Source organism: Trachypithecus francoisi, unplaced genomic scaffold, assembly GCF_009764315.1.
Source record: "Trachypithecus francoisi isolate TF-2019V2 unplaced genomic scaffold, Tfra_2.0 Contig01461, whole genome shotgun sequence".
Lineage (NCBI taxonomy): Eukaryota > Metazoa > Chordata > Mammalia > Primates > Cercopithecidae > Trachypithecus > Trachypithecus francoisi.
The window spans coordinates 18,725,537-18,742,075 of record NW_022681433.1 but is presented as its reverse complement, the minus strand read 5'-3'; positions in this window follow the sequence as shown (position 1 = coordinate 18,742,075).

Genomic DNA, 16,539 nt, shown 5'->3' with positions numbered 1-16,539 from the left:
GACTAGAGGGGCCCTGCTCCAGCTCCATTTTCTGAGTTCCCTTAAATATTTATTCTTTTTATAAGTACAGTGTAAATTAGATATAGCAGTGCTGAGGTGGGAACAAACAATTTCAGTGGATCCAGTTTAGAATGTCTATCCAAAGGACAGAAATAAGCAAGGAGGGTGCAATTGCTAAGTAAGGAACATGATCTGCACTACCGAGAAACTTGCAATAGGAGGGCACGGAGAGTCCAAGTCCACAGAGCGTGGTTTCTCAGGACGAGGAGCAACAGGAGGTGCTTGTGGAGCAACAAGCGGAACTCAGCCCTTGCCTCTCTACCCTCTGCCTCCATGTAAGGGGAGAAGGTGAAGGAAGGCTCCCTGGCTCCTCTATTTCAAAGCTGGCCCTCTGATGAAGAGTGGCTGTGCCAGCCCTCCACAGAGGGTCCCATTTTAGAGTTCCAGCTCAGCTTCCAGGACCCTGGGGATGGTGGTTATTCCTTCCCATGGCCAGGAGTGCCTTATCTGACCCCAGAGTGGACTACATGGCTTAGAAGTGGCAGATGTATTTTTCCGAGAGTGATAGCTAAAGTTTCCCTTCTATACTATGATTATATATTTTGGAGGTTTGCTGATGAGAGGTCATCAATAACCAATAAAACTTTACTTCTAAGTAAAAAGATATCATGAAGATTTCAGGGTTTGAATGAAGAGCTTTACATGTGCAAATTGGCTTTTCAATATCTTCTGAGAGTGGGATGTGGCTTGAGAGAAGCCCCGATGACAAATTTCAGTTTTTACTGGCTAGCAGATTGTATCAGAAAGGAGTTCAGCTGCATTCATTTAATGTGCAGTAAAGTATTCCTAAGGCATAAGATATAGCCATGAATGAACAAGTTGATGCCTTTGTGGAATTACATTTTAGAGAAGAGAGATAAATGAACAAATGAATGCATGTATGCAATTGAAGGCCAAATCAGAATGACTTAGATCACATCGGGATTTATTTTTTTAATCAAAATGAAAAGGTCAGCCTTTAGCAGGGGCTGGTGTTGGTTTCCTGGTTTAAGAATGTCAACATGGAATGATACAATGGCCTTTGGAGACTTTGGGGGGAAACGGTGGGAAGAGGGTGAGAGAAAAAAGACTACAGATCGGGTTCAGTATATACTTCTTGGGTGTTAGGTGCACCAACAATCTCACAAATCACCACTAAAGAACTTACTCATGTAACCAAATACCAACTGTTCCCCCAAAACTTATGGAAATAAAAAAAATTTTTTTTTAATAAAGAATGTCAACATGGAAGTCTCTGCTATTCTCTTGGCGCTTCCCTCATGGTGGTTGTAAGGCTGCTTCAGCTCTGGTAAACAAGTTCTTTTTCTAGGACGAAAGAAGGAAGAAGTACCAAGTCAAACCTCCAGCTGACTGGGGAGTGTGAGTCCACCCTTTCTATGAGAAGCTTCTGCCAGAGTCCCACCAGACAACATCCACCTACATCTCATTGGCCAGTCTTTGTCATGTGACCATTCCTAGCTGCAAGGAAGCCTAGTTCTGTAGGTAGGTGTCTTGTCACCTGCAATATTATCAGACCATATTGGATATTGTATACGCAACTAACAGCCTCTTTCTCTCAGATACATAATATTACTAGCTGTAGTACATACTTCTGAGCAAATCTTGTTCATTTTCCTTTCGGGTCTTTAGGTGCAAAGCAGTGATTAAAATATTTGATCAATATTGATTGATTTACTGCTGTCAGCCTAGAAAAAAAAAGCCTCAAACATTCTATACCTAAAAAAGCTTTTTCTTGGACTAATCTACCAGTTCTTTGAGTCAATAAAATATCATTGCTCAAAAGAAATGTAGAATTAAGTGAATATGACTACCTTTCCTTGTTTTACTCAACCAATTTTGAAAATAGGAAATGCTTTCCTTTTACAGCTAAATATCATGCTGCCAGAAGAAGCTTAATTATAGAATGATAAAATTAGACTATTAGAATTAGTCCAATGAATTATAATTAGTCTGAGGCAATGGCTATCGAATGTGGAGCAGAAAGCCTGAGAACAGCACTTGGTCCTGGAATAATGGAGCCTCTAAAAACTGGTGAGATTGAATTTCAATCTGTAGCTCAATCATCATTTCTCCTTTTCAGTGCCTTGTGTAATCAAAACTGCTATCACAGTATAATAAAATGGCATTTTATCCTATGAAGAATGACGGGGTAAAAATGAACTTAACTGTAATCACGTGCTCTCCCTGTAGGAAGGACTCTACAGACTGAAAGCTCTCTATGTGTGGTTTATGCAGAATGAAGGTAGGCAATGCTGCCAGGGAATGGAACTCAATTTTTATTAAACAAAGATTGACTCTTGTACTAAACACAGAGCAGGCATTCTGTCTGTCACTACCCAACGTCCTTAGCAGCCTCTCTCTAGGATGGTTTTATTTCAGTCCTAGGATCGTACTGAAGAACATGTTGAACCTGGGAGACTGGGGAACCTACTGGGGACCCAGAGAACTTTTAGAAACCGGAAACTTCGGCCGGGCGTGGTGCCTCACGCCTGTAATCTCAGCACTTTGGGAGGCCAAGGTGGGCGGATCACAAGGTGAGGAGATCGAGACCACAGTGAAACCCCATCTCTACTAAAAATACAAAAGTTAGCCTTGCGCAGTGGCTGGCGCCTGTAGTCCCAGCTACTCGGGAGGCTCAGGCAGGAGGATGGCGTGAACTCGGGAGGCGGAGCTTGCAGTGAGCCGAGATGGTGCCACTGCACTCCAGCCTGGGTGACAGAGCAAGACTCCGTCTCAAAAAAAAAACCCGAAACTTCATTGTGGGTTCCCTACGCCAGACAGTCCTAGGGGGACAATCAGGAATGTGTTTGGGGAATGAGTTGTGCATTTTGTATGTGTGTTGAGAAAGAGAAGCAGACATTTTTGCTGTCTGTTATTGTGTCTAGCGATTAGGGGTTGGAATTGTGACAAACGTCCACCACTCACTGGTGAGGGTAGTCTAGTCCGAGGAACAATAGGGATTTGAAGCTGGAGGGGTCTCAGAATAGCTAGTTCAGCACCCTCATTCTATACACAAGGAAACAGATGCCCACGGACTCTCCCAGTGCTTGGCATCACACAGAGCGGAGGCTATGGCCTGGGGGAAGGTGAAAGAACCTCTCCAGGCTTGGGTGTTGGGAGAGCCCGTTGCTCATATCAGGCTCCTAGCCCCCCCAGGACTGCCAAGGAACAAGGAATCAACAGGGAGGTACCATAACCCAGAAAACAAACAAACAACACAATTCCTCTAGCCTATTTTTACAAATGACATTTGACTCAGGATGATCTGAGAGTTTCTCACGGATGAGGTGGCATTTGAAAGGACCCTGGAAGAATCAGGTTTTCAGTCCATGAGTGAAGGGAGGACAGCATTCTAGGCTGGAACTGCCAATCACAGAGCACCACAGAGCATGTGACAGGCAGCCTGTATGTCGGGGAGGGTGGAGCAGGGTGGGCAGGGACACTGAGGTGACCAGACAAGAGAAGTCAGATCCATCCCTGCTGTGGGCTGTCCTGCAAATGTGCATTATTGGGATTCAGAGAATCTAGATATGTGGGAGAAATTCATTCTTAATGTACTCCATTTTGTTGTTTTATTTTTATTTACTACTTAATGAATCAATTTATTCAGCAAATCTTTATTGAGGCCCCAAGGGAACCTCGTAATAACAAATAGTGCTGGTGTCTGTATAGATTGCTATAAACCAAGCACTGTGCTGTGTGCACTGTCCTATGAGGTGGCTACCATTAGCATTACCATGTTGGAAACCAGGAATGAATGAGACCCCACACCATTAGGTGTCTCGCCCAAAGCCACCAGAATACAAACCCAGAAAATACGACTTTCCACTCTTCTTTCGAACTCCTTTCACCCTTCCTCCCACCTCTTATTTCCTTTTAGGAACAAAGAAAGAAAGAATCATTAAATGCAATTCTTTCAAATCATCGTATTAAGAGAAGGGAGCCAAAGTGTCACATATCAAACCCTAGACCTTCAGGAAAACACGCCCCAAATTGGAAGGAGTAGTAACTGAATGGGAAGTCAAAGCACGCTGTGGTTATGGAGGGCCTGACCACGTGTCATCTTGATTCATCCTCTTACCACTCTGGGAGGGGATTCTACCCACTGCAGATGGCAGTGCCGAGGCCCGGAGAGATTTCAGTGATTTGTTCAAGTTCACACAAGGGTGAGGCCAAGTCAGATCAGCCCCCAGACCCGAGATTGCACCTGCCCAGGGTGTCCCCATTACCAGATAGGAATCATCTGGGCTGGGTAAAGACTGAGGACAGAACTAATTTCCTGTATGGAAAAGTCAAGAAGATATAATACTCTATGGGTGGCGTTTAGTCTTGGAATTCTGTTCATTTTGCCCAAACTGACTCCTTCCCATAATGACCCTTTAAGGAAAACATATTTTTTATTTTCTTCTTGAGTTCTGAGTGAGAAAGGGTAAGAGACACATTTTCTGGATTTTTTACAATTTTAAAACGTAATGGACTTGCTCCACGATTTCCTTGTTCCAAAACGACATCAAATCTCTCAGTGGCTTTACAATAATTTTTACCAGCTCCTCCCCAGAGATTCAAGCCTCACTAATCAGCTGCTGTGAACTGTGACTAACTGGGGGCTTTTCATCTCTCCTTCTGGATTCCAGAAATCCCTTTCTGCTTCTCCAGGCAGGGTTTGTCAACAGCCCTTTCTTCCCACTAACAATTCCTCATTGCACAAAGATGCTCCCCTGGTTGCTCTTGGTGAAAACACAGCATAGCCAAAGCAAAAAGACCAACTATTTTTGGGGCCATGTGTCAGGAGGAATCAAACGAGTGGATGAATTACGGAGGGTGTTCCTGGAGTTGAGGGCAGCCTGCCTAAAATAGAAGAGAGAAAATACATCTTTAACAGATTCTATCCTTCGGATATAATTTTTTATGTATCAGCTCATTTCATTCCTCCATCTAAAAAAATGAAAATAAATGATCTTGTCTATATGCATCACTGCCAGACCAACACAGACTCGGCTGCAAAAACCTGATGACAGCTCAGCACAAGAGCTCCTCTCCACGAATTTTCTCTGAGCAATAAAGATAAATGACAAACGGACAGGAAGGACTGGTTTATTTCATGAGTTTTTCACTGCTCTGTGGATGGTGTTGTCATAATGAGGGGAGCAGACTTCAGCTCTGGTCTTTCTCTGAAACCCATAACCCAGCACCGACAGAGACCTGGAATCGTAAAGCACAAGATGTTTAAGGGGAACGAGCTGGCAAGAAAAGCAGGGCTGTCCCAGACACCGTAATAAATTATCCATCTGGAGGGAATGGGGAACGACTTGCTTAAAGGAGAAGGCAGGCTGCCTGAAGATAGGACTCTGCTCAAAGTCAGATACCTGTCCTGGAAAAACACAGAACAGCACAAAACAGGGAAAAAACAGTTGTAACATGAAGCGTCTCGTGACCTGCGGCTGGCTGCTTCCTGGTGCAGTTCCTCGGGCCTGCCCTGCCACCATGGGAAAGGCGTGCCGGTGTCATTGATCACCAGAAAGAACACCCGTTGTGAAATATCCAGAGAATAATGCAAAAACACCTTTATCTAGTTTTACCGTCAAGTCACCTACGAGTTCACCCAGAGCAAGTCTCAGATACGCTTCCAGGAACCTCTGGTCTCCTTTCATTCTCTCCTCCAGCCCCGCCCCTTACCCCGTAGGCCGCTGAGCTTGGACAGAGCCCTCCTGCAGGGACCTGGCCCCAACCTGGGGGGCTGCAGTAGGTCTCCTCAGTTCTGGTAAAAGCCTATACCCAGTCCTTCCAGACTCTTTAGCACAGAGCATCTCTAAGACAAGCCAGCCTTTCTCTTTAGCTTGTGCATCTTAAAATGCAGTCTTCAGGCCCCAGAGGCGTGATACTGTGGGCTGAGGCGAGAACTACAAGTTGAATCCTACACATCAGAGAAACATGAGCTTGAAGATTGCACTGGGCAGGATGGCATGTTTTTGTTAAGATAGGGTTTATTACGTAGATGAATGCGAAATTAGATAAAAATAGAGACCACAAAGAAAATAATAGTCCTAACCTCCAATCCCCGAGAGGTAGTCCAAGCCAGGCCACACTGGTTCATGTGAAACAGGGGCTGGCAATGGACGAGGGAGACCTTTCCTCAGAAGGGGGCTGCTGACCCATGCAACTTTGCAGCCCACTTGGCACCATCCTGGGCAAATTGTTTCCAGTGGCCCCTGGGACACTCAGCTCTTCATGGGTGCAGCAAGACCACAGCAAAGGCAGGGTCAGGGGCCAGGTAGTGATGTCCTGCAAGGGAGATAGGACACAAAGACACTCCAGGGTGCAGGCAGTGCAGTCCTGGCCACAGGGAAGGATGAATCACAGCTGGAAGTATAAGCAGACAAGGGAGGGTCTCCAGGGACTATAAAAATTTAATCCACTTGAGCAATCAGCCTGTTTGGCAGCCTCTTGCCCTGCAGCCTGTTCTTCCCCAAACCCTGCGGTCACCTTGTTGGTTTAAGCCGGCTCCTGAAAGACGCCCGGAAACTTGCAGATGAACCCAAGTGATCTTCCCTCAAACATGCAACCTGTGTGTTGGCATGATAACTCACTGCGTCTGCGCAGCTGGCCCCTCCTCTACATACCATGACGTATCTTCTCTGCTCTCCATTACCCCAGAAAACCCTCTGTCACTTTCGCTCAGGGAGAAAGCGCTTTGGAGAATACTCCCGGTGTCCTCCTTACTTGAGCTAAGTAATAAAACTCCTATTATCAAAACCCATGTTCTCATGGAGAGTGGTTCATTACTTGCCAGGAGAATGAACCTATTTTTTTCAGGTAATAGAAGGCATCTGAAGCTCACCCGGAGGGCCTTTGGGATAAGACGCTTCCACAAGGCGGGGCGACGAGGAAAGCCTCCCTGAACTTGCTGCAGTCGGGGCCCCTGGGAAGGGCTGACCAAACTCCAGATTCTGGGGCCCATGGTAGAAGTGTCCAACTAGACTCTCCAAGAGGAGGCCCAGAAATCTGTTTCTGGAAAACTCTCCAGATTGTTGACGAAAAGAGTCAAACTCTGTAAAATATTTTTAGAGATTTATTCTGAGCCAAATAGGAGTGATCATGGCCCGTGACACAGCCCTCAGGAAGTCCTGAGAACACGTGCCCAAGGTGGTTGGGGTACTGCTTGGTTTTATATATTTTAGAGAGTCATGAGACATCAATCAAATACATCGAAGTAATACATTAGTTTGGTCCAGAAAGGTGGGATAACTCAAGGAGGGGCTTCCAGGCTATCGGTAAATTTAAACATTTTCTGGTTGACAACTGGTTGAGTTTATCTGAAGACCTGTAATCAATAGAAAGGAAAGTTCAGGTTAAGACAAAGGATTGTGGAGACCAAGTTTTATTGTGGAGACCAAGTTTTACTCTGCGGAGGAAGCTCTCAGATAGCAGACTTCAGAGAGAGCAGATCGTAAAATGTTTCTTATTGGACTTAAAAAGGTGTCTGGCTCTTAGTTGATTATCACCTGGATCTGGAAAGGAAGGAAGTGAAACAAAGGGGGAAAGGGAATTCTTTATAGAATGTGGGTTTTTCCCACAAGAGACTTTGCAGGGCAATTTCAAGGTATGGCAAGGAAATATATTTTGGGGTTAAATATTGTTATTTTATTTCTTGTTAAGGCAGAGTCAGACTGGAAAGTAAGTTATGATATACAGGGTTAAATAAAACCCATCTGATGGGAATTTGTGATTTGTAGGGCATGACTCCCCAGACTCCTTAGATAGGAATTTGGGCACGATAAAAAAAAAAAAAAAAATCAGAGCTTAGTCCTCAAGGTGATTCTCAGGTGAGGTAGCTCCAGTCCCCAGGCACTGAACTGAGTAGATAATAGAGGGAAACGACATTTGTGCTTTTGTGTAAACTGTTGGTTCTTAAGCTGGAGCACTGAAGTATTCCGCAGTCTCTGAGCTGTGAGTGCTAAAGATTATTTTCTGGGCCAAAAGATCCTAATCAACAAACATGAGAATTTGAATAGGCCAGAGCTCTTGATCTGTAACTGCCTATTCCACCTTTTCAGTTCAAGAAATCCCCTAAGTGGATGCTGTCTGCACAAACTGATTTCAGAAGACGGTGCATCTGCTGACATGGAGCAACCATTTCTGCCACGGTGCCTGGGGGCCTCACGTCCTCACGGCCAGGGGCACTGCTAGATTGTGAGGGAATGAACTTGAGGACATCCAAGGGGAGCAAGTAGATGGGTTTGTGTGCTGGGAGGCTCTTCAGAACCTGTAGCTCCAGTCAAAGAAGATTGGGGACCCCCTCTCAGCCCAGACTCCTCCAATACCCCAAGCTTTGCTTTGGGGATACAGCCACACTCCCATTCACTTTGACAACTTTTCTCCAGCAAATCATTTCCAACTTCAATTTTGTTTCCTTGGCAAGTGTTGGTGGATATTATCGACTTTCCCTTAAACAAGAACATGCCATTTTCCCCAGGGCTGTTAGTGCAAAGGGTTTAAAAAAAAAAAAAAAAAGAGAGAAAAAAAGAAAAAAAGAAAGAGAAAGTAATATCCCTCTTGTATTTGAGAAACACAATCATCCCTTACCAGCAACCATGAGAAGGACTCCTCCCTCCTCTAAAAAGCTCAGACCCTAGCTTGTTATTAGGTTAGTGGCAATCCACAAGAAAGAACAGGTTCACTGCTGCTCGTTGCTCCAGTGATGCCCTGTTTACTTGGCAATTACTTGACCGATTGTTATTTCTGGAACACCAGCCAACTATGTCCCTGTAGAAGAATCCCAACCAAGAAAAAGCAACAATAAAAAGCAAACAGTTGCATAAAGTAAGATTGACAAGGATTACATGCTGGAGGAAGTCTCCCCATCAACATGAATTTTGTAAATATTTATGATGGATGGAATGTCTCCCTATGTGGACCGATTAAAATTTCCATCTCTGCTTAAAAGAAAAGGCACCAGAGTTTCAGGGGTGTATTCTAGAAGAGTTTTCCTGAATGTGCTCCACAAAACACTAGCCTTATGAAATGCTCCACCAAAAAGACTTTTGTGTCCAAATCTGGCAAATGTGGCATACTTGATGCCCTCTCTAGGACTCGCATAATGCACTTTAACTTGTGAATTATCTAGCAACTATATTATTTAATTTCAAGATATCAGGAGTTTCCCTAGATATTATATTATTACTGATTTCAAATTTAATCTCATTGTGGTCAGAGAGTAAACTTTGTATGATTTCAGTTTTCTTAAATTTATTGCAACTTGTTTTATGGTAAATAAATTATGTGTATTTGAAAATAATGTTTATTCTGTAGTTATTAGATGCAGCATACTACAAACATTAACAAGATTAAGGTGGTTAATAGTGGCGTTCATATATTCTATGTCAATACTGATTTTCTGGCTGGGCACGGGTGGCTCAAGCCTGTAATCCCAGCACTTTGGGAGGCCCCATGCGGGTGGATCACGAGGTCAGGAGATCGAGACTATCCTGGCTAACACGGTGAAACCCCGTCTCTAGTAAAAACACAAAAAATTAGCTGGGTGTGGTGGCGGGCACCTGTAGTCCCAGCTACTCAGGAGGCTGAGGCAGGAGAATGGCGTGAACCCGGAGCTTGCAGTGAGCCAAGATCACGCCACTGCACTCCAGCCTGGGCGACAGAGAGAGACTCCGTCTCAAAAAAAAAACAAAAAACAAAAAAGCAAATCGATTTCTTTGGTCCATTGTTCTATCAATTGCTTAGAAAATTTTGGAATTTACTTTTCTCCATTTTTGCTTCATGTATTTTAGGGCTCTCTTGTTAGCTGCATACACATTTATAATTATGCATTTCTGATGAAACTCCCCTTTTATTGTTAGGAAATATCTATCTTTCTTTTTGGTAATACTCTTTGTTTTGGAGTCTATTTTACTTGATGCTGAAACAGCTCCTCTTGCTTTTTTATGCCTACTGTTTGGGTGGTACGTATTTTATTTTCAACATATTTGTGTCTTTATATTTCAAGTGTGTCACTTGTAGGCAGCGTTTAGTAAAGTCTTGCCTTTTAATCTACAATGTTAACCTATGTTTTTAATTGAAGTGTTCAGACAATTTAACATTTATTATACTTACTAATATGTTTGGAATTAGGCCTACTATTTTATCATTTGTTTTCATTTTGGACCCTCTGTTTTGTTCCTCTCTTAATGTTTTCCTGCTCTTTTTTGGATGATTTTTTAGTATTCCATTGTAACTTATTGGTTTGATTTTAGAGAAAGACAGAGGAGTGGAAAGCTCTGGGAATCTGTTCCCCCACCTAGACCACAATTGCACTGGCAGAATCTGTCTGATGTAACTATTTTGGAATTCTGGAGTCTATTAAATGCCTGAAAATTCCAGGAAAGGCTTAGATGGTAAGTTTCAGTCAGTTTTAGTCCATTTTATATCTTAGCACAGTAGCAACTACCCATTTTCCATCCCTATTCCTGTGGCAGGCAGCTGTGCACATGTTCCAGGAACAGCTTGCAGGAGTTAGCATGGGCCAACAGGACAATGTTCTCCAAATGTCAAGGACCTCCTCTCTGACCTCCAATTGCTGCTTCTGACGGCAGAGCTACAGACAAAGAGGCAGGGACCATTGTTTTTGCGCCTACCGCCATGGTTGCAAGCCCCTCCCCCTCGAGCTGAGGTGACTTCCAGGAGATTTAAAGAGCTGAAATCTTTTGTTCCCTTCTCCACTTCATTTTTCTCTTTTTCTCCTTTTGGGAGATAGATACTAAAGACTAAAATATTCAAAAGCAGCTACATATGTGGGGGAAATTAGACAGTGATCTTGCATGTCCAGGGAAAGGTACAGGCTCAGAAAAGACCTGAGAAGACCTTAAGTTGACACCTCAGATTCATCCTTAGCACAAATACAGCATACATCAGTCAAAAAACAAAACAAAACCAAGAACAAAACATCAAATAGCAAACTCTGGCAACAGGGAAATTTTTTATTTCCAGAGTTACTCTACTTTGTTAGACGCAAATGTTCAGTTTTTTCAACAAAAAAATCACAAGGCATGCAACAAAACAGAAAAGTATGGCCTATTCGAAGAAGAAAACAACAACAGAAACTGTTACTGAAAAAGACCTGATGATGGCTCTACTGGACCAAGACTTTAACACAACTGAATTAAACATGCTCAAAGAACTAAGATGGGGGAAAAGTCAAGGAAGTGATGTATGAACAAAATGGAAATATTCACAAAAAGATAGAAAACCTAAAAAGACACCACGAATAAATTTGGGAGAGAAAATAGCTATAGAATATACACAAAAAGAAATGAGAAAGGAATTTAAATATTTCACTACAAAAAATCAACTAAAAAAAACAAAACAGTGATGCAGACAATGAGGTGCAAAAAGTTGTAAGGTATACAGAAGACAAATCATTACTAAGTGTGAATAGACTGAACTATCCAACCAAAGACAGAAATTGACAGAATGAATATAAAAACATGATCCAACTACATGCTGCTTACAAGATACTTATTTTAGCACCAAAGACACAAACAGGTTGAAAGTGAAATAATGGAAAAAGATATTCCATGTAACAGTAATCAAAAGAGAGCAGAAGCAGCTATACTAATATCAGAAAAATACACTTTAAATTAAAAAAATAAGTTATAAGAGACAAGAACATTATGCTAAATATAATAAGCCAATCATGGCTGGGCACGGTGGCTCACACCTGCAATCCCAGCACTTTGGGAGGCCGAGGTGGGTGGATCATGAGGTCAGGCGATCAAGACCATCCTGGCTAATGCAGTGAAACTCTGTCTCTACTAAAAATACAAAAAATTAGCTGGGCGTGGTGGCAGGCGTCTGTAGTCCCAGCTACTCGGGAGACTGAGGCAGGAGAAAGGCATGAACCTGGGAGGCAGAGCTTGCAGTGAACCAAGAGTGCGCCACTGCACTCCAGCCTGGGTGACAGAGCAAGACTCCATCCCTCCCGTACCGCCCCCCACAAAAAAACCCCAGTCACAAAAGGACAAGTGCTATATAATTCCACTTATATGAGCTACTCAGCATAGCCAAAACCATAGAGACAGAAAGTAGAATGGTGGTTGCCAGGGGTTAGATAAGGAAAGAATGAAGAGTTACTGCTTAATGGATAAAGAGTTTCAGATTTCCAAGAGGAAAATGTTCTGAAGATGGACATACAACAAAATGAATGTATTTAATACCACTGAACTGAGCTGCATGCAGAAGCTCATGCCTACAATCCCAATACTTTGGGAGACTGAAACAGGAGGATTGCTTGAGGCTAGCAGTTCAAGACCAGCCTAGGCAACATAGTGTGAAACCCCGTATCTACCCAAAAAAATTAGCCAGGCATTGTGGCACATGCCTGTAGTCTTAGCTATTGGGGAGGCTGACATGGGAGGATCACTTGAGCCCAGGAGTTTGAGGTTACAGTAAGCTATAACTGTGCCACTGCACTCCAGCCTGGGTGACAGAGTGAGACCGTGTTCCAAATAAATAAATAAATAAACAAACAAAATACCACTGAACTCTACGTGTAAAATGGTTAAGATGGTAAATTTTATATTATATATATTTTACTACAATTTAACAATTGAAAAAATACATACATCTAATTTTCAAAGTCTGCTTAGAGTTGATATCTAAAACTAAGTTACAAACCTTGCAACCTTTAATTTTCCCACACTAACCTTTTTATTTTGTCTTCATATGCATTATATCTGCGTACATTGAAAACTACAAAGATAATGTTGTAATTTTTCCTTTCATCAGTCATACATACTTTGAGGAACTCAAGAGGGGAAAATAGTCTTTTATATTTGCTTAGATAGTCATCATTTTTGTTGTTCTTCATTCATTCCCAAAGATTCAAGCCTCTGTCTTGCATCATCTCTTTGGCCTAAAGAACTTCTGTTAATAATTCTTTTGATGATGGATTATCTTAGTTTTCTTTTTTTTTTTTTCATCTGAGAATCTTTTTCCTTTTTTTTTTCTTTCTTTTTTTTATTTTTTGGGAGACAGAGTCTCACTCCATCACCCAGGCTGGAGTGCAGTGGCACAACCTCAGCTCACTGCAACCTCTGCCTTTCGGGTTCAAGCAATTCTCCTGCCTTAGCCTCCCAAGTAGCTGGGATTAGAGGTGCACACCACCAGACCTGGCTAATTTTTATCTTTTTTAGTTGAGATGGGATTTCACCATGTTGCCCAGGCTGGTCTCGAACTCCTGACCTCAAGAGATCTGCCTGCCTCGGCCTCCCAAAGTGCTGGGATTACAAGCGTGAGCCACTGTGCCTGGCCCTGAGAATCCTTTTCTTTTGCCTTCATTCCTGAGGGGTATTTTTGCTGGATTTAGAATTCTGAGTTGGCAGTTCTTTTCTTTAACTATTTTGAAGATGGCATCCCATTGGCCTCTATGGTTTTTGAAGAGAGATCAGCAGTTATTTGAATTATTGTTCTCTGTACATAATGTGTCATTTTTATCTGCCTGCTTTCAAGAATTTTTTCTTTATATTTGGTTTTCAGCATTTTGATTATGATGTGTCTAAGCATTTTAAAATAGTTTATCTTATTTAGAGTTTGCTGAGCTTCTGAAATCTGTAAATTTGTCTTTCACCAATTTTGGGACATTTAAGGCCATCATTTTTTCAAGTATATATATATATATATTTTGTCTCAGTCATTCTTTTCTCTGTTTCTTAGGCCTCAGTAAAATGTCTGTTAGCCCCTTCTGATATTGTCTCATAGAACCCTGGGTCTCTGCTCATTTATTTTCAGTATTTTCTGTCTTTTTCATATTGGAGAAGATTTCCTTGACTCTCTTTCATCATCTCTAGTCCATTATTGAGCCTACATCGTGAATTTTTATTTTATATATTGTATTTTTCAATTATAATATTTTCCCCTTGTTTCTTTTTTTATAATTTCTATTTCTAGGATGAGAACACCTGTATTTTCATTCGTTTCAAGTATATTTTTCTTTACCTCATGGGTATAGTTTTCATAGATGCTTTAACATCTTTGTCTAATAATCAAAACACCTGGTTCATCTTAGGGTTGACATGTTAGTTGTCCTTTCCTTTGAGAATTGCTCATGTTTTCTTGTGTATGTCAGGTAATTTGGGGTTGTATCCTGGGCATTGTGAATGGGTTATGTGGTGCAGACACTGAGTCCTAGTATAATGCTATGGAGGATGTTCATGTTGTTGGTTTAGCAGGCAATCAGCTCAGTTAGATTTGGAACCACAAGTTTTGTCTACCTTTTGTGAGTATCACTCAGGGGTAATGCTGAGACTGATGAAAGTTACATGTAGGATAAGAGCAGGGAACACTTTTTTTTCTGTTTTCTTTGTGCTATTTTCCCCTTGTTCTCCAGCCCTCAAAAGATATTGGTTCCTGATTCTTCTGACCAGAAAGATGTCATTTGTATGGGAGTTTTAGCTACCTACATGGCTACCCCCTGCCACATTGCTCAATGACTAGGGGCCACCCTTAAGACAAAGCCCTGAAGAGAGAGAGATAAACTCACCCGTGGGTTGTCCTCTCCAAGTTTTGACTCCCCTCCACAGTCCACCTGCTTTTATTTACATTCCAGAAGAACAGAGGCCTCGGTATTATTTTTTGTATTTTTTCCATCCAGAGCTTTTTGTTGTGATCAGACAACAGGATGGACTATAGTGGGCTTATGTCACATTAGTGAAATGGGAACCCCGCAGAGCACTTTAGAACACAGTGAAGTGCCAAGTAACAACATTTCAGTCAACAATAAACTGCATATGAGATTATAATGAAGTTGAAAAATTCCTATTGCATAGCTATTGTAGCATTTTTGTGCAATGTATTACTCAAAAAGGGAGTGTGACGACTCTCAGTAGTGTTTGTAGTGATGCCTGTATAAACAAAGTTATAGGGCCGCCAGTCATATAAAAGTGTACAGTAATGTCCTAGGCCTTCACATTCACTCATCACCCACTCACTGATTCGCCCAGAGCAAATTCCATTTCTGGCATGTGCCCTATACAAGTGTACCATGTTTTTAATGTTTTATGCTGTATTTGTTAATGCACCTTTTCTATATTTAGGTATGTTCAGATACACAAATACTCACCATTGCATTACAATTGCCTACACTATTCAGTACACCCACATGCTGTATACAGGTGTGCAGACTAGGGACAACAGGCTGTACCATATGGCCTAGGTGTGTAGTAGGTTATGGCATCTAAGTTTGTGTGAGTACATTTTACCATGTTTGCACAATGATAATGTCACTTAACAATGCATTTCTCAGAATATATTCCCACTGTTAAGGAATGCAGGACTATATTAAAGGTTTGGGAAGTCTAGTGATGATAACCTCGGCATAACATCATCTTTTCCAGATTTAAATGAAGCTTTGCCACAATGTCTTTCATACAGTAACTATTCAATACGATGAACTCCGCCATGGTATCTTACAGCAAATTAGTATTCAATACATGTGTTGAACTGAATTTTATAAATTCACTGCTTTTGGAACCACATCCTAAAGTAAGTAAAGAGAAAAATATCTCAAGTCCATCAATAGCCAATAAAGGGAACCATTCTGTTTTCCCTCATAGTCCTGCCCTTCTCCAGAACATGAAAATGTCCTCATAGTCCTTGTTTCAGAGGGGTGAATTGGGGAATAAACTTTTGTACTTTCGTTTGTTTGTTATCCTTTCCACTCCCCATTTTCTCGTTCTCAGGAGAGAATGGTGAGAACCTGACACCCTTTGTTCTGTTTCCGTCATGGTTGATTGTAGTGTGTTAAATGTATCTGCTCATACTTGGCCCCATGGCTTGGTTCTCTGAATTTTAATTACTCAAGCTCCTTGGGGTATGAGCCAGACAAGTCCGCCATGTCTGGGTGAGTGTATGTGGACCCCACTCTTCAACATGCAGTCCCCCAGGTCTGACTGCAAGGGGAAGAGCAGACAGAAAGGGCACGCCCCATAGCGGCAGGTGCCTATGGCATTCTCCAATATCACCAGAACGGCAATTAAGTAAATACTGTATGTTAATTTCCTCTGGGATCTGTGCCTTCTTCTCAATTAGCTTGAAATCTAGAAGCAATGAGAAGGAGTGGTTAGGCTCACACAGAACCCCCAACAGCCAATGTATTCTTAGTGGAGAAATCTTAGAGGTTGTTAAAAGGACACCAGAATAGAGAGGTATATGACAATCATCAGGAAGATAACAGTGATAGTTGCCATTTACTCATCCCCTAGTGCATGCCAGATACTGCATCTACATCTCAGAAAAATCTGTAAGGAAGGCGTTATCACCTCCACTTTGGAGGAGTCGGAGGCTCTGAGTGGCTATGTGACTTAGGGAGGCTGAGAGATGGGACCTGAACTCGATCTAGGGACTCAAAATACTGAACTGTGTCTCCATGTTCTCCTGATACCACTTCTATTTAACTTTAGCTGCTCAGCGCTGCATACCACGAAATAATAC